Here is a 21,700-nt window from a genome sequence, read left to right as displayed (position 1 = left end):
AGGTTTCCATTATGCTCACTATATCAGTGTCATCCTCTAGTTTAAGACCAAGCACTTGCATTAGCTTTTAGACACTTGTATACAGTCTCCCCCTTGAGTGTCTTTGGCACTTGCACTTCAAACTGCTTTGGTTTCTCTGAATATCTTTCCTGTGTCCCTGCACTCATATTGCCTAGTTCTACACCTTCCCCCAGCAAGTTATCATTTTCTATCAAGTGGGGAGATTCATTATGAGCTGGACCCTTCTCAACACCTGTCAACATTCAACAGGATATTTGGATATTTGGGTTGTGGCAAGGCAACACTTGAAACAGCGCAGTCTACTGCTGCAATTTGTCTTGGATCACAAATCCCCCAAGAACAGGGACTCAGAATATTTCCTTCCATTTCTCAGGTACAACAAACATAAGCAAAACCTTGAAACATGATTTCCCTGTACCTTGAAGGCACAGCAACAAGGAAATAAATTTAAAGAAGAAAGCATTAATTATTTTTAAAATCACATCATCTGTAAGCCAATCTCATGATTAGAGTTGTCTGACTTGATCATTCTCGAACAATTTAAGGTTGGCAACTCTGCACCAGGGACTATTTCAGCACTAGATTTTAATTTGAAAGAAATCTGTTTAGCCATTTGTTTTAATTAGAAGACCATTAAGGAAAAGTAGATAGGAGTTTAAGATGCATTTACTACCAGGCTAGTGATCTGTGAACCAAAAATTCTCTTACCAGCACTGATATGATAAATTGTAACAGCTCCCATAAGGCCATTTTAGGATGAGGCTCTTGAGGGTTTCAACTTATCTTTGGAGGGGGCCAGAGTGCGCTGTGGTTCTGAGAGGTTAAAGCAACTATAATCTATCTATCTATCTATCTATCTATCTATCTATCTATCATCTATCTATCATCTATCTATCTATCATCTATCATCATCTATCTATCTCTATCATCTATCATCTATCTATCTATCTATCATCTATCTAATCTATCTATCATCTATCTATCTTCTAAACATTTTGTAAATCTTTGTACTTTTGTCCATTTGCTGCATTTATTTTTCCCAATTTGAACTATAATATGGTGATTTTCTTGAGTCAAAATGAGAGTACCCCCTAAACATTTTTTTTAAGAAAAAAGCACTGTATCTATCATCTATCTATATTTGGTGTTAGCATACTATTGGAAGTGGGAGTCAATTACGTCCAGGGGTCCGGCACACTTCCCTGCGCCTCCTCTGACCCTTCCGAAGGCCTTTGACTCAGCAGAGTGTAAAACACAGCGGATGTAGAAGCTTGAAACGTTCTGTCGTGTGGTGGCAATAACTCAGGCTGACACGCAGCACTCCTTATCTTAAAGTCTTTATTCTCGTACAGATCAACACATCGTAAGTCTTCCCGGTGAGACGCAACTCATGTCGACTCTCTCTCACACTGCGTGCGTCTTTCTCTCCTTAGAGCAAACACACAGACTGAAAGAACACAGAGAAAAACACACCCCTTCCGTGTTCTAACCCCGCCCTCAGAATGTGAGGCGTCATCACTCAGAACTCTTAACCCTGTAAGTTCTGAGCCTCTATTAACACCCCCTCTCGAATCACGTTCTGAGGGGACTTCTGAGTGTTCAACACCTTCCCCATTGCCTTCCGCCCCTTCCTGGCATCGTTGTTAGGCACCTGTTGAACCTCACAAACCTCAGGTTCGCACTGTGCGAAACCAACCCACGCATTTGTGACCTGAAACCTCTCAGGTGGAATTCCCTTTGTTGCCCTTGAAGACCGCCTGGGCACAAACTGGGGTTCTTCTCCTGACCCACTGGGGCCAGCATTTGCGTCTTCCTCATCAGAAGACTCCCCCTCTGACTTGACACGTCTGTGAGCTTTCTCCATTATGCGCACAGGAGATGAGGGCTCACTCTTGGACACTCCCTTAACAACCTGTGGAGACGCCTCCCCCTGGTCCTGATCCTGATCATCGACCAGATCACCATTACCTGGCTCTCCCTCCTGCTCAGATTCGGATTCAGACAGACAATCCGAGTGAACGTCAGAACGCACTTTGCGTCTTGCCCAACCATCCTGCTCAAAGAACTCAGCCTGTTTACTGACCAGAAGCTTGGTCTGATCACCTTCTGGGTATGCGAACCTCCACCCTTTTGTCGTGGGTTCATACCCACAGAAGATCATTTCCTGGTATTTTGGACCACCTTCTTGCTGCAACCACTTTGGTACAGGCACCATGGCCCTGCAACCAAACGAACGGAAGAAATGCACCTGTGGCTTCTGTCCGTTGAGCAAGAAATATGGGGTGTCACCTACCACTGCATTGTAGCACCTGTTCATCGAGAAATTGGCCGTTTTTACCGCCTCCCCCCAAAAACTGTGAGGCAAACCAGAGTCATCCAGTAGAATCTCGGATGCTCGAACCAGGGCTTTACTCCTAAGCTCTGCCACGCCACTCTCTTGAGGAGAAGTCACCTTGTGACGTATCCCCCTCTGGCGAAAGAAACCCTTTAGAGCAGACCCAGTGACCTCAGAACCACGGTCAAACTGGAAACCTCGCACCTTGGTGGAGAACCTCTGTTCCACCTCCGCAACCCAATCTTTGATCAGTTGCGTTGCCTCCTCCTTAGCTTTCAGCGTGAAAGCCCATGCGTTCTGCGTATAATCATCTGTCAGCACCATCAGCCACTTGGCCTTGCCCAGACTTGGCTGTGGCATACCTAAAAGGTCTGCGTGCACAAGCTCAAAAGGCCTTGTGGTCACTCTCTCCACCCTGGGATGGCTAAATCCCTTGTTTCTGGCTTTCCTGCAAGCCTTGCAATTCAAAGGTTTACCACATTCTTTTACCTTGCAACCTTTGGTGCACTCTGATAACATCTGGACGTCCTCACAGGACCCATGTGACATCCTCTTGTGCCACACGCAAGCACACGACACATGTGTGTGATCAGTGGCTTTCCCGGCATTCCCCTCACCCTCCAGAGGTGATTCTAAAACAAAGAGGTTGTTTTGATTTCTCCCAACACTTACGAGCTCCTTCCCATCTCTGGAAATTGTACAAACATTTTTTGCAAAACTCACAGAATATCCCTCCTGCAATAGGCAAGGTACAGATAGCAGGCTATGTTTTAACTCAGGGAGAACATAAACCTTCAATTCAGCCTGTAAAAAAGAGACAAACACATTAGAAATATGGGTTACACGGCCCTGTGAACCTGTAGCAAATCTAACTGTTTTCTCAGTGGAAACAGCCTTGCAGTTCCACATTTGTCCATCAGGTGGCGCTGATACCAAATGGGCATTCGCAGCTGAGTCAACAACCCAACGAAGCACCCTCCCCCCTCCGGAGTTGTCCTTCTTTGTTGCCTTAGCAACTGCCTTCCTGCCGCCCCCGACCTTGGAGCTGCAGGTGTTGTTGCTGTCCAAAACCGCCAGAGAAGCAGTCAGCTGATAAACGCTTTCTTCCCCTTCCGGCCGACTCTGGGACTTCCCACGCTGGCCTCTTCTCCCGGGCTGGTTCCCATGGGAAACGACCTTGGGCGCATCCTGCCTTGGCTCCTTTGCTCTCTGTGGGCAGCTGCGACACAAGTGGTCCGGGGAGTTACAAACAAAGCAGCGGCGAACGGAAAAAGCCTGAACAGAGCACTCCGCTGGTCTGGCCCCCCTGCTGCTGGAGGAGCCGCCCGAGCCAGCCTTGCCCTCTCTGATACGCCGTTCTTCTTCATCCCCCAGACGGCCGGTCACATATTCCAGCGTCAGCTGTTGCGGATCCATTGACTCCAGAGTTAGACACAAATTGTCATAACTCTTGTCCAGAGAGCTGAGCAGGATATAAACCTTCAGCTCCTCTGAGAAGTTCACTTGCAGCAATCTCAGCTGGTTGAACACAGCAAGCATCTCAGTTACATGCTTTCTGATGCTGACCCCAGGACGCAGCTTCATCTCAAACAAGCGTCTGGTGGTGTGTATCTTTGCCCCAGCTGTTGTTCTGTGATGCACTCTCTCCAGTGCTTGGTAGGCCTCCTGCGCAGTCTCAAGCCCCTCAACCAATGGCAGTTGCGAACCCTCCAGGCTGAGCACTATAGCTCCCAGGGCCTTCTGGTTCTTTCTGCGTGAGGCATGAGCTTCTGCGACCTCCGCTGCCGTTGCTCCGGCTCCTGGCTGGGGCAATGGGGCCTGTTGCACCGCCTCCCACAGACCCTTGGCTTGTAGCCAGGCCTTTAGCTTCCTACTCCACTCTTCCCAGTTCTTGCCGTCCAACCTCTCAAAAGGGACGGAGTACGATTCATGGCTATCTGCCATCTCTCCCCCGGGGCCCGGCCTACTCACGAGTACCTCCGGTCCGGCAGATCAGATCCTCCCAGCGAACTGCTCGGGGTTACAGGGTTAAGAGTTCTGAGCCTCTATTAACACATACTATGTAGGTTCAATTTTTTAAAAAATAATAAAGACCAATGACAAAGATGCAGATTATAGCTCAGTGGAAAGCACCAGCTTTACATGATGAAAGTCCCATGTTCAGTCCTTGATATGTCCAGTTAAAGTAGTCTTAGGAAACCTGTGGTCCTCCAGAGATTGTTGGACTTCAACCCCTAGCATTCCTGAACACTGGCCATGCTAGATGGGGCCAATGGGAGTTGGAGTCTAGCAATAGCTGGAGGGCCACCAGTTCTCCTCCCTGCGTTAAAGGAACAGGTAGAGGTGACATGAAAGACATGTGGCTGGGACTCTGGAGTAGACCATGCTGGGCTAAATGGGAAAATAGTGCAAGCTAGTATAAGGCAGATTCCTAACACCTGGTGCCAGTTAGCAGTCTAGCAGCTGTATTCTGAAAGAACTACAGTTTCCAAACTATCTCCAGACATAATATGCCTCATGTGTTGCATATTACAGAAGTCTACACCAGAAATCTGTGAAAATGCTGGCCAGACTCATGGGCATTAGCCTATTAAAATCCATGGATGACAGAATGCACATTCTGTGGGCGTCTATGAGCCCATTCTTACAATTTCCTTTTTTGGTCCTTGATGAATGGATGTGTGCTATAAGGGAACGCAGCATCTAGACAGCCTCCAATGGTAGTTTTGTATTTTTCAGTGGAAGCTTCCAATTAAACAATTTCTAGCATGTTAAGAGCATTTCTGATCTCTCTTGGCTGATCCTGCATCCTGCCATCAACGTATTGTTGCTTAGACGCTAGTCAGGGGGCAATCCATTGTGTTTAAATTGTTGGCCATCGCTGGCTCCTTGTTTTTAAATTGACGTCTTGACAGCAGGAGGCCATTTCAAAACCACTGGCGAGCTCTTTGCTCCTCATAACTACTGCTGTGCTCAACTAAGTGAGAGTGGCAGCTGAGCAACATTTTGAATGGCTGACAGAATTTGAGCCACCTTAGTGGTTCCATCTCATGCTGTCCCCAACAATCTCCCCAACCTTTCTGTCAGGATGGCCTCTGCTACAGATTGCAAAATAATAATACCAAACAAAGCGAAATAGAAATATTTCTGAATGGAAATCCTTAGCAGAAATATGTACACAAGCATTTCTCTCTGGATGCTAGGCATAGCTGTCAATTGTATGCTTTCGTCTCATCATGTGAAAATGTTATATATTTTATGTTTGTTGTGTATAGAGTTGCTCGTAAGATATGCACAGTGGGGATTTTGCTGTTGGATCGCACAGTTCAATGAAACTGTGTGCCCCCTCCACTTGTGATGGACAACCCTCATGTTGGGTATTTTGGGTTGTAGCTAACTGAATGCTACTCAGAATCAACCTAAATTGGTCATGTATTTTAATTTCAGTGTGCTTTCTCTGAGTAGAACAAGCTGGAATAGGCAACAGTAATTAATTCCTTCACGTGAAACTGATTTCTTTAATGGCACACAGGAGTCCTAAGCATTGTACAGTTTATGAAATTTTTTAAAAAGAGTTTTCAAAGTCAAAAACATACTTCTTAAGACCCATCTCACACGTTATTTTTTAAGATGGACCTGTAAAACATGTGCTGCTGCTACATTTGATTTATAAATCACTTTTCATCAAAAAATCAGCGTGCTTCACAATACCTAAGAAAACGATAGCATTGCATTCAACAAAAGGTAAATGTAACTATCTGCCATCCACACAGCCAGCATTTATGTGAACCTCACATACAGAAATAGGTGTCATGTAGCTCCAAAAGACAGCTGTGTGTTTTGGCCAAATACACGAAGGAAAGCCCACTGCCACAGTGTCCTTTCTCTTGTCAGATCAAGATGAGCAGGTAACAGAACAGATTGCAAGGTTTTTAGCTGGGGCAATTAGAATAAGATCCACTATTTGACTATTGATTCAAAACCCTAAAATGTACAGTGGTGCCTCGCAAGACGAAATTAATCCGTTCCGCGAGTCTCTTCGTTTTGAGGTTTTTTCGTCTTGCGAAGCACGGCTATTAGCGGCTTAGCGGCTATTAGCGGCTTAGCGGCTTAGCGGCCATTAACGGCTTAGCGGCTTAGCGGCTATTAACGGCTTAGCGGCTTTAAGAAAAAGGAAACAAACTCGCAAGAACTCGCAAGGCGTTTCGTCTTGCGAAGCAAGCCCATAGGGAAATTCGTCTTGCGGAACGACTCAAAAAACGGAAAACTCTTTCGTCTTGCGCGTTTTTCGTCTTGCGAGGCATTCGTCTTGCGAGGTACCACTGTATTTTATATAATTGACTTTTTTAACTTCTTTGTATATCGTACTGTTGCTTTATTGCTATGGCCAATGGCTGACGCAAATAAAGATTCATTCATTCATTCAAGCTGATGATATAAGGATCTGGGGTAACTCCTTTCCCTCAAAGCTGTTGAATAATCCCATTGTTAGGGTAACAAGGAAGCAATAGGGTTGTGATACGTCTGGAATTCCGCAGACATAGCTGGTATTCAGCTCTTGTTAGCAGTGTCTGGGTGGAAATCGCAGAAGTGTCTGGAAAAATGTGGACGTATGGCAGCCCATGTCGGAAGTGCAGATTTTGGTAAATTTAATTAAAAATAGCTCAAAAACTCCCTTTTTTGAGATTTTGCATAAAAAGTTCATCAACTAGGGCCAAACTCAAAAAAGCTTTTTGAAATATGGCAACCCTAGAATGCAATTTTCACTTACAAAACTACCACCACACCCTTCTAGATGTTGGGCCTATACCATGACATAGCAAAAAACCTCAGTTTGTGCTCTCTTTGGCTAAAAGAAGGATCATTATAACTATATACTATAAATAGAGCTGAAGCATGCATGTTGCTTATCATTAGCTATTAGCTGATAAGATTGCTTATTTTCTATTTAGTTAATTAAATGAAGGATTAGGTTCATTAATGAGATGCCATACTTCTACAAGCATTCCATGGAAGTGTTTTGATTTCTCTATTAAACCTTTTAATTTCTTGGAACTTCAGCTAATTTGATCCTGATTCTAGCAAAGTTTCTACAAGAGGTGATGCTGCAGTAAATTAAATGGGACTCCCCCCCCCCAAGAACATTTACACATGCAAAAACATTCACATGATGGGGTCATAACGGAATGCCAATTTATTCTGATAGCCATACAGTGATAACTCGCAAGACGAAATTAATTCATTCTGCGAGTCTCTTCATCTTGCGATGTTTTTTGTCTTGCGATGCACGGTCCGTCGCAACTGCGCCTCTTCAAGTGGCTTTAGGAAAAAAGCGAACAAACTCGCAAGACGTTTTCATCTTGCGAAGCAAGCCCATAGGGAAAATCGTCTTGCGAAGCAACGCAAAAACGGAAAAACCCTTTCGTCTTGCACGTTTTTCGTTTTGCGAGGCATTCGTCTTGCGGGGCACCACTGTATTAGGAAAAAAAGATCTTGGGATTTTACATGACTACATCCTAGCATAGAACTATTAAAATAAATAGACAAGTTAGTAATAACTGAGTTCGTAATAGCTAACAGCCACTGATTTCAATGGGACTCCTCTGAGTATGACTTTGTTGAAAACAACTGTAGGACACTTTGTTCACACAAAAATGATGACATTGATTCAGATATGTAAGATGGGTCTGCCTGTACTTTTTTGTACATGGATCTATGTTTAATATCAGCCCGTCATTTTATATTTCACAGTGTGAATTGATTTGCAGATGACATGACCTTAGACTGACATAAGCTGCAACTGACTTCAGGCCAGTAAAAAACAACAGCAGCCGCTGCTTCACAGGCATCAAGGAATGCAGAATCTCAGAATTGGGTTGAAGTCACCGAGTTTGGGAAATATGTAATGTTGCCTCAGGTGGATGAGTTTTTTTTAAAACACATACTGTTTTCTGTTGTTTAAAAGGCAGGTTCTGCAGTTTGGAAAACCGATTTGTGCAATTTTATTATATATCAAAGTGAGGGATGGATGGATCCACTTCTTTCTGTTCTGTGTCAGTTTCACATTAAGTGACTCATAGATCTGCTCCATTTAATTTCCTGCAGATTTGAAAGAATTTGCATGGGGGGGGGAAATCACATTTTAACTGTCTGCATTTGGTACACATTCTCCCCTAAAATACGCATTTCAGATTGATTTCCAATGCATTTCCACCCAAAATATTTATTCTGTACATTGTTGAACTGCATCACAAAATTCACAGAACTGCATAATCTGCTTGATGGACATGATCCAATTTGCATATCAGATCTGGTGAATTGCCTTGCTTCATTTTCAAATGCAGGCCAGACAAATTTCTCTTCCATCCCTGCTTGAAATGTAGAACTCAGTAAGAAATGACGATGTCTTATCCGGATCCTCAGAAACGCTCTTCTGAACAGACAGTTGATGATTATCTGTACCATTTTTCTCAGGAATCTTACGAGTGAAAATTATGTTGAGGACCATGGATGATATTGTTGTTGTTGTTGTTGTTGTTGTTTATTATGCCCCGCCCATCTGGCTGGGTTCCCCCAGCCACTCTGGGTGGCTTACAGCATATCTTAAAACAAAATACAACATCAAGTGTTAAAAACTTGCCAATGCAAGGCTGCCTTCAGAACGTAACATGTTTCCAACACAGACACAGTACCATTATCGTCTGGGAGGAAGTCAAGCATGATTCACCACATGGCTGTTCAGGGCTACATGGGGAATTTCCATCCCTGACCATTGATAATTCCAGGGCCAGGAATAGTTAATGGCTGCTTGGATAAATCTATGTGATGAGGAAGATTAACATGGCAAACAGTGCTAGACATTAACTTGCAGTCAAACCTCAGCATTATTTTGATATCTCTTATATTTTAAGAAGAATTTCTAGTAGCCAAGAGACTTTGTTTTTCCAAGCCCCATATAGAGACATGGGGTTCAGGATACCCATATTTCCCATTAGTAATTATATCCTTGGCTAATACTCAAAGAGGTTAGAAAATTACTTAAAAATTAGTGGCCTTAAAAGTGCACCATCAATTGCATTCTGGATGACATTTCAGTCTAGCACTATATTTATACCCCCATCTGAATTTAAGTTTTTTGCTATATAGTATTTTAAGTTTAATCAAAAGTCAACTTAGAAAGGCCATTCTGCCTAAGGGATATTTTTCCATTAAGTATTTTGACATATTGGTGGCCTTGAGGGATTATTGGTTTTTGAAGAAATATTAGCAGCTGGAAATTTGCATTTTAATACAGTTCTCCTCAACTACTCAAGCAATTTTATTTTTAAGACCTGTGACAAGCTTCAAAGCCTTAGTTCTAAAGTAATCTCATCAAGTAGCAGCTAACATAATTTTATTACAAATGGCTAAGTTTGCTAATAGCATTCCATTTTTAAAGTCCTGTTTCAGGTGTCTGTGAAATCAATACAAAAAACTTTGCAACCTGTTTTTAAATATTAGAATTGCTAATTTGACTAACCTGAGAGGAAAATTTATGTTAAAAGAAAAAGCCACAGGAATGCTCTCTTTCAAAAGGAAAGAAACTTAAGAATTTTTTTTAAATAAACAATTTTTGTTTGTGATCAGCCTTTATTTCTCTTAATAGAAGGCGAAGTTGTTTTAGCATGAATAGGGTATCTTCTCCCCTCAATTGGACAATAGCTCAATTCTGTCCAAGTCCGGTTCTGAAATTTGAAGCCAATTGACACAATTGTGAGTGCATTGCAAGCCAACCACCCCTCCCCCTTTGTGAGGAATCTTATTTCCTTACAAGTCCCTTAAACCTATATCAATTTCTGCAAGGGTTTATGGGCATTGTACTTTCCTATACCCCTGGATTCAGTTCAATTAACTGGGAGCCAATGCAAATCATGCCACCTGAAACATGGTTGGTTATGTCACTATTGGGCCTCCTCGGGAGCATACAGGCCAGTTTAGGATAAGGGATGGATGAGAAATACATTTTTTTTCACATTTAAAGGCACACATACCTAATTTGCACTTTCAGAAACAGTACAAGAAATAAATCATAGCCATCCTTCGGCACTCACACTTCTCTGAATTTTGCAAAGCAGTTCAAAATGTGTACAAAACCACATATAATGTGGTAAAGTGTTCATAAAAATGCATATATTAGTGAGAAGAACATACAAAGATGACTCATTTTAGGAAATGTTGCCTTCCACAAAGATGTGTATAGCATGAAAAATTGCACACGGTTATGAGAAATTTCCATTTAAAGGCTGGTGCGTTTTCATGAGGAGTTTTTTTTTTTAATGAAAATGTGGACAACTGAACTTAAGATAGGAGAAATGAAAAATGGAAAGAAACCAAAATTGACAATCACCCATCCCTACAAGGCTCTTTGTTCTAGAGGGCCCTCCTTTATCAATGTTTCTCTCCCAAATGCGGTAGCCAGACTGATGATCGGAAACAGCTGCCGGTAGAAGATAATACCAGTTCTAAAGGATCTACATTGGCTCCCAGTACATTTCCAAGCACAATTCAAAATGTTGGTGCTGAGCTTTAAAGCCCTACATGGCCTCTGCCCTGCATATCTGAAGGAGCATCTCCACCCACATAGTCCAACCCAGACAGTAAGGTCTGGCTCCGAGAGCCTAATGGCGACTTTTTCAATGTGAGAAGTGAAGTCATGGGGAACCAGGCAGAGCACACCTTCTTGGTTGTGGTGCCCACCCTGTGGAACGCCCTCCCATCAGATGTCAAGGAAATAAACAACTATACAACATTTAGAAGACACCTGGAGGCAGTCCTGTATAGGGAAGTTTTTAGTGTTCAATGTTTGACTATGGTTTTATAATTATTTATTAATAATAATAATAATAATAATAATAATAATAATAATAATACCAACAACAACAACAATTCCTCCTTTGCAGGAATGTGTGGGTGGAAAGGAAGTAACTGGGTGGAAGGGCTTTTTATCAGCTGTGATAAATAATAATAATAATAATAAATGTTATTTGTATCCCCCCCTCCCCGGCTGAGGCCAGGCTCAGAGCAGCTAACATCATAAAAACCACACAATATGCAAAAAACAGACATCAATTAATTAAAATACATCTTAAAATTAATTCAGACAAGTTAAAATCTGGGCAGGTGGCAATTATCAGGTTGGAATTGAGAGTGGATAATACTTGCCAGGACCAACTGTTTCCACTGATCATACAAGGACCTGTGAGTGGGTTGGGGGCCTCCTTCAGGCTTGTTTTATACAAAGGAACCAGATCTTTATGAACCAGATCATTCTGAGTGAGTCAGAAATTCAAGGGAACCAGATCTGTTTGGTAACATGGCACAGATCCAAACCGAGGAAGTTCATATTTTGAGTCAGAAAGAACAACAGCTGACATTTTGTCCAGGGGAGGAGGCTAACTGGGCAACACAGCATCCTTCCGATTGTATTTCTCAGAGTTTTGAGATGCCTGATACAATTCACCCACTGGCATTGACCGGATGGTTTGGGAACCATTTTGTAGCTCAGAAGGCACAGGTGGGCACTCTCTGCATATATACCACCACTGATTTTTTTTTTTGGGGGGGGAAAGCCTTTCAGAATGTCGGCGGGCACCAGCATGAAAGAGGAAACCAAGTGTAAGCACCTTGCCCCCCTCCCTTGATGTCCCTCTCAACGTCTAGACTTTAGGGGTAGGGCCACAAGATGTGTGAATGTCGGGGGCATGAGGCTCTGTAACATCCTCTTCAAGGATGAAGCCTTTGCAAACACACTGAGGGTGTTTAAATACTCCTTGGTCACACCAGGGCAAGGCATAGGTGAGTTCTGCTTGCATCAAAGCAAGGCACAGAAGCATGTTGTATTTGCAGTAGATTACAGCCTGACAAAAAGGGTACACACTGCTGTGTGCACACATTTCTGACAAAGCCCACAGAGCTGCTGTGCTCGTCTGACAGTTACACAAAGCAAAAACACAAAGAGGAAGCTCCTTCTGGATTAGGAGGGAGCTGGGGGGGTGGCAGGACATGAAGTAGGTGTTAGGAGCTATGACTTAATTATTTCTGAAGTGGGAAGAGTGATGGGGGTTTTGTATACGGATAACATGATTAAGTTGCAGTTTATATTGATTTGATAGATTTATACTAAGAATGAGATTACAGCATCAACTTGTAGGAAGCTTTTGTAATAGTGCATTGACTAAAGATTGGTTGGAGATAACAAGTAATGTTTCAAAAGGTAATTGGATCAAATTAATCCCTAGTGCAACTTGAGTATATTTAATAAGGGGATAAGCGGTGCAATAGTTCAGACAACAATTGTCTTCAAAAAAAAGAATGACTTGCTCCTCAGTCAAAGCCTTTCCAAGATAACACCGTAAACATTTGCGGCAGTCGGATCTACAACTTGGGATAGAGGATGAATTCGCTTTGCATTCGAAGCTACCTAATTCACATTTTCCAAAACAATATGCAAACAAAAGCATGGTTATCCTTTCAAATTCACATTTTCTCTGAATTTTGCAATGTGTGTAAAAAGTGTCTATTAGGGGAAAGTATGCATGAACACGCATTCAGTAGTGAAGATAATATAAAAATGCATTATATTGGGGGGGTATATGGTAGGGGAAAAACTGCACTAAAATGATGACAAATTTTCATGTTCACATAAATAAATAAATAAGGAGAACTGAAGACTGGAAACAGAAGTAACAGAGAGAAACAGAAACTGAGAGATTTGTCCATTCCTAGCTAGACAGGGTCTGGTGGGTTGCGGTGGTCACGCTGGCCCACCCATGCAGCCCCAATTACCCCACCTCTGACTCATCAAAGTATGCAGCTACCCTGGTATCAGGAAGGTAGCTCTGCCCCACAACACTTGCTGCTATTGCAGACGATAAAAGACAATTTAAAACCATAAAATGCCACAAAGATCTCAAAACGATACTAAAACCGAGAGGACCAACTCTCATCCAGAATAATATAAAATTATCAAAATCTCGCCACCTGATTTTTGAAATGTGGTTTCTGTTGGGGGGATGAATCATTGTCAGAATATCCTCCTTTTGTTCATGTTCCTCAGCAAATGGTATTCAGAGGCACACTAGCTCTGATACTTGGAGTAATATGTAGCTCTCATGGCTAATAAGAATAATTTATTTATACTCTGCCCATCTGGTTGGGTTTCCCCAGCCACTCTGGGTGGCTTCCAACAAAATGTTAAAAATACAATAAAACATTTAGTCAATAAAACAGTAGTTATTTATATAGCCTTAAAGGTAAAGGTAAAGGTAAAGGTAAAGGTAAAGAGACCCCTGACAGTTAATTCCAGTCGCAAATGACTCTGGGGTTGCGGCGCTCATCTCACTCGATAGGCCGAGGGAGCCGGTGTTTGTCTGCTTCTGCAGACAGTTTTTCCGGGTCGTGTGACCAGCATGACTAAGCCGCTTCTGGCGAAACCAGAGCAGCACACGGAAATGCCGTTGACCTTCCCACTGGAGCGGTACCTATTTATCTCCTTGCACTGCATGCTTTCGAACTGCTAAGTTGGCAGGAGCAGGGACCGAGCAATGGGAGCTCACCCTGTCGCAGGGATTTGAACTGCCGACCTTTCGATCGGCAAGCCAAAGCGGCACAGTGGTTTAACCCATAGCGCCTCCCGCCATCTCTGAATTTGTCTAATCCCCTTTTGAAGTCATCATCCAAGTAGGCAGACATCACTGCATCTTGTGATAGTGAATTACATAACTTAACTACGTGCTTTGTGAAGAAGTTGGTTGATCCTGAATCTTTGGTTGATCCTGAATCTCTCATGTTCAAATATTATGAAAGGGTACTATAATATATGGTTTGCACTAAAGGATGGATGGAATGCATACAATCCAATGACTCCTTGGTCATTCTTCGTATATGTGCATGTAAAAGGAAAAGGATGTCCCACTTTCTTCTGTAGATATTTCACTCAGTTTCTTTTGACGAATTTCCTTAACACAGTGCAGTGACTTGTTGCCCCTTTCCCCATAGGTCATTTAAATGTGAGAAATATACATAACTTGCCACTTGGTAAGAATCATGTGTTGATTCACTTGCCACTTGGTAAGAATCATGTGTTGATTCAGACACCACAGGAAAATAAAGCACAGTGTTCTGACATCCGAATGAAGCCGGAGGCTGAAACTTTATTAGCTTTATTAGCATAATGATAATCAAGGAGATGCAAAACAGCTACCCTGCCCAAACCCAAGCTTGTCATGTAGTAGGATTAATTTTGACCGCATGCCTCAATGTAGTAATTAAAAGAAGGGATTATTTAAGAATCGACCATAAGCAAAATGAGAGACATGTAGCCTCTTGAAATTCTCCACCCTAATTGCGGACTGTGAAGTTTCACCATTTCAACAAATTTCTCTAAGTGGAGGAGAAATTTACCAACAGCTTCTTTCTTTTTTTCTGCTAAAACGATGAAGATGATTATTATTTGCTGTCACCACAACTGGTAGCAGTAGCAACTGTTTTGGTGGCCCAGCTACCATTTTGAATCCTCCATAATGCCTCAAAGCAAGATTTAGCCCAAGACAATAGCGTATATGTGTGAATGGCAGCTGCCACAAAAATGGTGGACAGTATTCAGAGAAAATCTGGCAAAGAGGCCTTCTATTTCTTGCTGGATTGAGAAGTAGAAAAATCTCAGGTATTTTATCCGGAAAAAAAATCTTTTGAAAATTTTAAGTGTGGTTCTAGTTTAAAAGTAAACGCTCAGCAACTAAATAAAGGTAAAGGTAAAGGTACCCCTGACCGTTAGGTCCAGTCGCGGACGACTCTGGGGTTGCGGCACTCATCTCGCCCTATAGGCCAAGGGAGCCGGCATTTGTCCACAGACAGCTTCCAGGTCATGTGGCCAGCATGACTAAGCCGTTTCTGGCAACCAGAGCAGCGCACAGAAACGCCGTTTACCTTCCCGCCAGAGCAGTACCTTGTTATCTATTTGCACTTTGATATGCTTTCGAACTGCTAGGTGGGCAGGAGCTGGGACTGAACAATGGGAGTGCACCCCATCGTGGGGATTCGAACCGCCGACCTTCTGATCAGCAAGCCCTAGGCTCTGTGGTTTAGATTACAGCACCACCCGCGTCCCTCAGCAACTAAAACTTATCATCAAAAAGGTACCTCTAGCACCTTGGCACCATTTACTAGAACAAAAGACCTCAGTGCTTTCTGGTTTGCCTCAGGCAGCAAAACATCTTGGGCTGGCCCTGGCAGGAACAAGTTGGAGGAGGGTCCAAGGATTTCAGGCAGGGAATCTGTCTCAGTCTGGGATCTTCTGCATGCAAGGCCCTGCCACTGAGCTACAGCCCTTCCCTATTGTTGTCATGTTCACGAGATAGGGAATTTGGACTGTGTTCACTTAGCCACCAGAACATGATTTGTTATTGGGATTTTTCCAGGTTTTCCAAAAGTACTTAAACTACAGTTTGCTCTTTTGAATTCACAGTCTCTGTCCTTGGCATTCTCTCATCATCAGAAGCACCACCTGGCTGTCCTCTCAGGGCCATTTCCTGGAGATGCCCTGTAATTGAGCAGAAGTGGAAATAAATTCCCGCTTTCCAGAATGCCCTCTGCAGTGAGAAGAGCTGCCTTACTTTTGCCATTACCTTCAGGACGACGTGGGCTGTTGCTGCTATGTGGCGAAAGGTATAATTGTGCGCAAATGACAAATTCTTTGATCTCCTAAAAGCCACTCAAATGCAGTGAGACTTTATGGCTTTTTTTAAAAAAAACGGGTTGAGTCTAAACTTTCATTTCTCTAGGCAAAATGGTCTGCACATTCTTCAGGAGTATCAGCTTCCGATGTGTTTTATTTCTCAGTTTCCCCAGAAAACACTGGCTTGGCTTTGTAGCCTGAACACGCATGAGTGTTCTCAGTGATTAGGTAGGAGGAGAGGCTCTGTTTTTGAAATGAGCCCAGTTAAAGAATATTGCTGCTGTGGGACATTCTGACTGCATGTTTATGCTGTAGTCCAGATGTGTCTTGCATTCTGTCATTTTTCTGCTGGTGGGATTGATATCCCAGGCAAACATGATCCAGCCTCTGTTAGGTGTAGACAGAGTTATTCATGTCTATGGGGAGGGGGTCTTATCAGGATAAGGAATGGAGGAGAAATTCAATTCAGTCAACATTTAAAGGCAGGGGTCAGCAAACTTTTTCAGCAAGGGGCCAGTCCACTATCCCTCAGACCTTGTGAGGGGCAGGACTATATTTTGAAGAAGAAAATAATGAATGAATTCCTATGCCCCACAAATAACCCAGAGATGCATTTTTAAATAGAGCACACATTCAATTCATGTAAAAACACCAGGCAGGCCCCACAAATAATCCAGAGATGCATTTTAAAGAAAAGGACACATTCTACTCATGTAAAAACACACTGATTCCCGGACCCTCCGTGGGCCGGATTTAGAAGGCGATTGGGCCAGATCCGCCCCCTGGGCCTTAGTTTACCTACCCATGTTTAAAGGCAAACTTCTTTAATTTGCACTTCCTGAGACAATATAGCTGAAATGCAACCATCCTTTGAAATTCTCTGAATTTTGCAATGCAGTTCTCCAGTCAAGCAATGTGTTAAAAAACACATTCACTAGGGAAAAATGTGCACACAAATGCAGATTTTTTTTGGGGGGGGGAAGCCTGCAGAATGCATTGAATTAGGGGACATTGCTTGCAAAAAGTGTGTATATTGTGAAAATTTGCATTAAAAATATGTATAGTAGGATAAATTTGCTCTAAGTTTCATATGAATTTTCATGAAAACTTTAAAAATGAACTATCACAAACATATGTGGAAGGGTGCAGAACCAAACTTAAAGATTGGAAAAATGAGAAACTGACAGGTTCACCTGTCCCTAATTATAATATTTGTTTTGTCAAGAGTGGTCCTTAAACAACCACCGAGTATAGAGTTGGAGCTGGAAACCAGGGGTCAGAAGCCAGGAGGAACAAACAGATACTTGCATGCCAGGCAGCAGGACCTGGGAATTAGATATGGCAGCTGCTGCTGTTGACTGAGCAAAGTCCAAGCCTGACTTCCTTCCAAATCAGAGCATGTCAATAGATGGCCTGTGTGAGCAGAACCACTGTGATGTCTAGGAATTTCCCGGGGAGAACTCCAGCTTGCTATGTCTTGGAACTTCCAGGGGACGCTGCTGGCTGTGGTACCAGTGGCTCAGTCAATGGGGAAACCCTACCCGTACCCCATTCCCAACAAATGCATCCAAGGAAAAGGAAGGGGTTTTAGATATGGATGGGGGATAGCAATCACATCATACATTTGCAAGAAAAAATCAAGGGAACTGAATTTCCCAAATGGTGAAGATACCTGCCAAACAATTAGCTCTGTTGGGTGCAATGGTCACTTGCCCACGTATGTCAATGGGAACTTAATTGCAAGTAAGGAGTTAACATTTAAGAACTTCTGCACAAGTTTCTCCAAAGCTCTAAGTACCGTGCTTGCTGAAGAGTGGCCCACGTATGTTCAAAATCTTGCTTGGCAATCCAAGCCATGAAAATGTTCTTGGGAAATTGTGTTTGAATCACAGTACAGCCTATTATAAGTTGGACAAATTCGTATGCTGAAATAGGAAATCACACGTTTTGGTTATATCACTTTTGCACAGTAAGATCTCACTAATCATGCTGAATTTCAGTGTTTACAGTTAAGCTGGTATGCAGTACTTTACCTGTATGAGGAAATCTTGAATTGATCAGGAAGAACTATGGGTCATATGGAACATTTTGAACAAATACCTGGAGCAAAAGAGTAGTTGCTCAAAAGTTACTGTGGGAAGATGGTTGCAACCCCCTCAAAAACAACAACAACTGTGTTTGAATAATTTCTCAGCTTAAGGCTACAGTTGCTGCCCTTATTATTATCATTCACTCCATATCCCACTGTAAGATTGATTCCGTTGTTCAGATGGGCCAACTTTCGAGAATTTAAAAGACACAGAAAATGTCAAACATGTGCTATAGCAGCACAAAAAATTGCACGGGCTGCAGCTTTTATTATTGAGTTCTGGTTCGGCATGGTGATAACAATGTTGCCCTACTGCCTCTCAACAAAGACTGTTGCACTGACTTCCAGAATGGCATCACTGATTACTGAAGCTCAGCAGAAACTGTGACCAAACTTGCTATTCTTTACATCTCAGATCCCTTGCCCCGTTGGTATATAGGAAAAGCAATTAAGATCCTATGACCTACAATCTTATGGCCCCTGTCAGGTTCTAGATTCCACTGGATGCCTCTGATCTTGCTTTCTGAGGCCTGAGAGAGGGTTTCAGCCTCAGAAAGTTGAACTTCAATGTCAGATTCCCCCTCTACTCTATTCCTGCAGCCTACTAGCCTAGTGCAGAAAGGCAAAATTTAAATTAGACCCTCTCAGGTGTTAGGGTTAGCAGAGGGGGCCCTCTTCATAGTTTTGACACCCACAGAAGTTCAGTGTGTGGTCCAGAAGAGGGCACTCTCTGTGCCAACAACTACATTGTGGAATCCCCTCCCCACAGAGACGCATCTGACTTCTTCACAATACAGCTTTCAGTGAATTACTCTGGTCTTTGACCCGTGAGGTGTGTGTTTTCAGGACACACCCTATTCCTGTGACTGTAATGTGCTTCAACTGTTTTTAATTCTGAATTTAAAATTGTGGCAACCTCAGCCTGGTGCCTCCTGGTCACTGGTGGGTAATAATTTTTTTACAACAAATCTACAACTACAGGAAGCTGCTTTCTACTAAATCAGACTTTTGGTCCATCTAGTTTCCTCTGACAGGCAATGGCTTTCCTGGGCTTTAGGCTTGAACTTTTCCAAGCCCTGCCTGGAGACTCCAGGGACTATATCTCAGGGCCAGCCCAAGACATTTTGTCACCTGAGGCAAATGAAAAAATGCCTCTGCACCCAGCCATGGAAGAAGAAGTGAATGAAGAATGACATCAAGAACAGTTGGGAGGAGTGGATCTGCATCAGGAACAAGGGCAGTGCCTTCTGTTCACCAGAGGCTGCTGTAAAGGCGGGGAGGCTGCCATGGAGAGAGCAACAATATTCCTTGGAGACTGAACCTGCCGCCCCTGTGGATTTTGCTGCCCAAGGAAGTCACCTCACCTTGCCTCATGGGTGGACCGGCCCTGATGAACCTGGCACCCTCTGCATGCAGGACTGAGCTATGCAGGGCTTCCGCCACTCCTTCACCTACAGCCCTTCACCTTTTTTAAACAAACAAGCAAACACTCACTTCAAGTTATCTATTTTTAATAGCATTATCAGTTGCTTCTCAGAACCCAACCACATGTCAGTCTTGCACTGAAAACTCTCAGCCTAGCAGATTTCCAGTCCAAACCCAAAAGGGCAGCGGTGGGATTGTAGCTTTTCATTCTTTGCATTGAGCATGTAACTATGAATGATTCATAGCACTTCTTGCTCTGTGACAGTTTCATTATGAAAAGTTTATTCAATTATCAATAGTGTGCCCTACTCCATTAAGAAAATCATATTGTGATATTGACTATAACTTGTGAATGAAGTTGTCAGTGTCAAGACAATCCACTTGGAATCCCAAACATCTGTTTCATTAAGCTGATGGACTTGACTATTGACATGTTTAATGCAATATATTTTTTCCCTGAGGGCATATTGGCAGTTTCTTCTCCATCCATTTAAACCTGTTTGACATTACTAGTACATACAAATGTATATTCTTTCCTGTTGATGTCTATGGTCTGGTTATATTTTAGGAGCATTGCTAAATTAGGATAGGGTGCCCATTGTAATGAAGTAGATTAATTTACCTCAAAGCCATTTCCTATTATATATGCATGACAAGAAACAACAATGATCATGACATGTAAATTATATCTGGACGTTCCAAGTAATGGCATTTATTATTTTCTGTTAATGTTAGTTGTTTCCAGTTTGCCTAAGCACATTAAAAACGTATTAGGATATTATGCAAACACTTAACATTAACATATTTTACAGCATATTTCTTTCTTTTTTTAAAAAAAAATCCGTTTTAGATTAAAATCCATTACTGCTGTGGATGTTTTATTATCTTTGAATAAAACAAATTGATTTCTGAAGTATAAGGCAGAAAAGTTCAAAAGAAGATTAGAAGTCAATAATAATAATAATAATAATAATAATAATAATGCACTCATGTCCTGCTTGTCAACCTCCCACAGACATCTGGTTGGCCATTATGAGAACAGAAAAGGTGGACTAGATAGATAGGTCTTTGATCTGCTCTAGAAGGCTTTTCTTACATTCATCTCTGTGTGTTTGTTTGTCTGGGTACATTCATTTTTAGACTTATCATATATTTGCTGCTGTTATTATAAGCAATTGTGACATATACAAAAGATGATAAATATGAATTTTTCTCAGTCATTTAAGTGACTTGATTCCAGAATTAAACAAGAATGTTTGGCTATCGTGACAATATAAGATGTTGTCGTCCTGTTATATCCTCTTCCCCTGTCTTTTTTTACTTTAACCTTGTTTATACTCCTGATGATTATGGTGTAATACCAGTTCATTAATATCACAGCAGACCTATAGTGAAGAATAATTACATCAGTAATAAAAGAGATAAAAACGTTTATTGGCATATATTTTATTTCTTGATACTGTAAAACATGCATACTTTCCTTACCCAGTGTTTATACAAGTTATGTTGGTTGAATCTGTATTTTGCTGTATTGAGAACTAATAAAGATATTGGGGGGGGGGGAGGATGTTTATCTGGTCTAATGCAATCCTGTGGACTACAGAATACTGGGGCTGGGCATGCTAGAAAACCAAGAAGAACCATCTCCACACATTTGTCCTTTATTTGGTAACTGAAGAACCGTATCAGTCTTTACTAACTTTACCTTTTATAGTAGTATAGTTGCTAGGTTGGGGGTTTTTAAGTAATTTTTTTTAACATGCTTTCACACGATTCAGCTGCTATTCCAGAAGAATGTACTCAAAACCCAGTTTTTAGTACCTCTCCCAAATCCAACATTTGTGAAAGATGTGGAATGGATTCTTAATATTTTCATTTGGGTGGAATGGGTTCTGAGCATCATCCTGCTTTCTGTGTGGAGAGGATGGGGGTTGGTGGGGGTGGCTTGGCAGACATCTGTTTAGCAACACTTTCCTCTGACCAGCTGAAGTTGTCCATTTGGGCTGGGTCCTATTCTGAGGAGAAAATGGCGGAAAGCAATGGGAGATCTGGGCCAAGCCGCAGCTCAGACAAACGTAGTTGCTCTCATATGAACTCTTCTGATCTCTGATACTCA

Source organism: Podarcis filfolensis, assembly GCF_964270895.1.
Source record: "Podarcis filfolensis genome assembly, chromosome: 12".
In the NCBI taxonomy this organism is placed as follows: domain Eukaryota; kingdom Metazoa; phylum Chordata; class Lepidosauria; order Squamata; family Lacertidae; genus Podarcis; species Podarcis filfolensis.
This window is presented reverse-complemented; position numbering follows the sequence as displayed.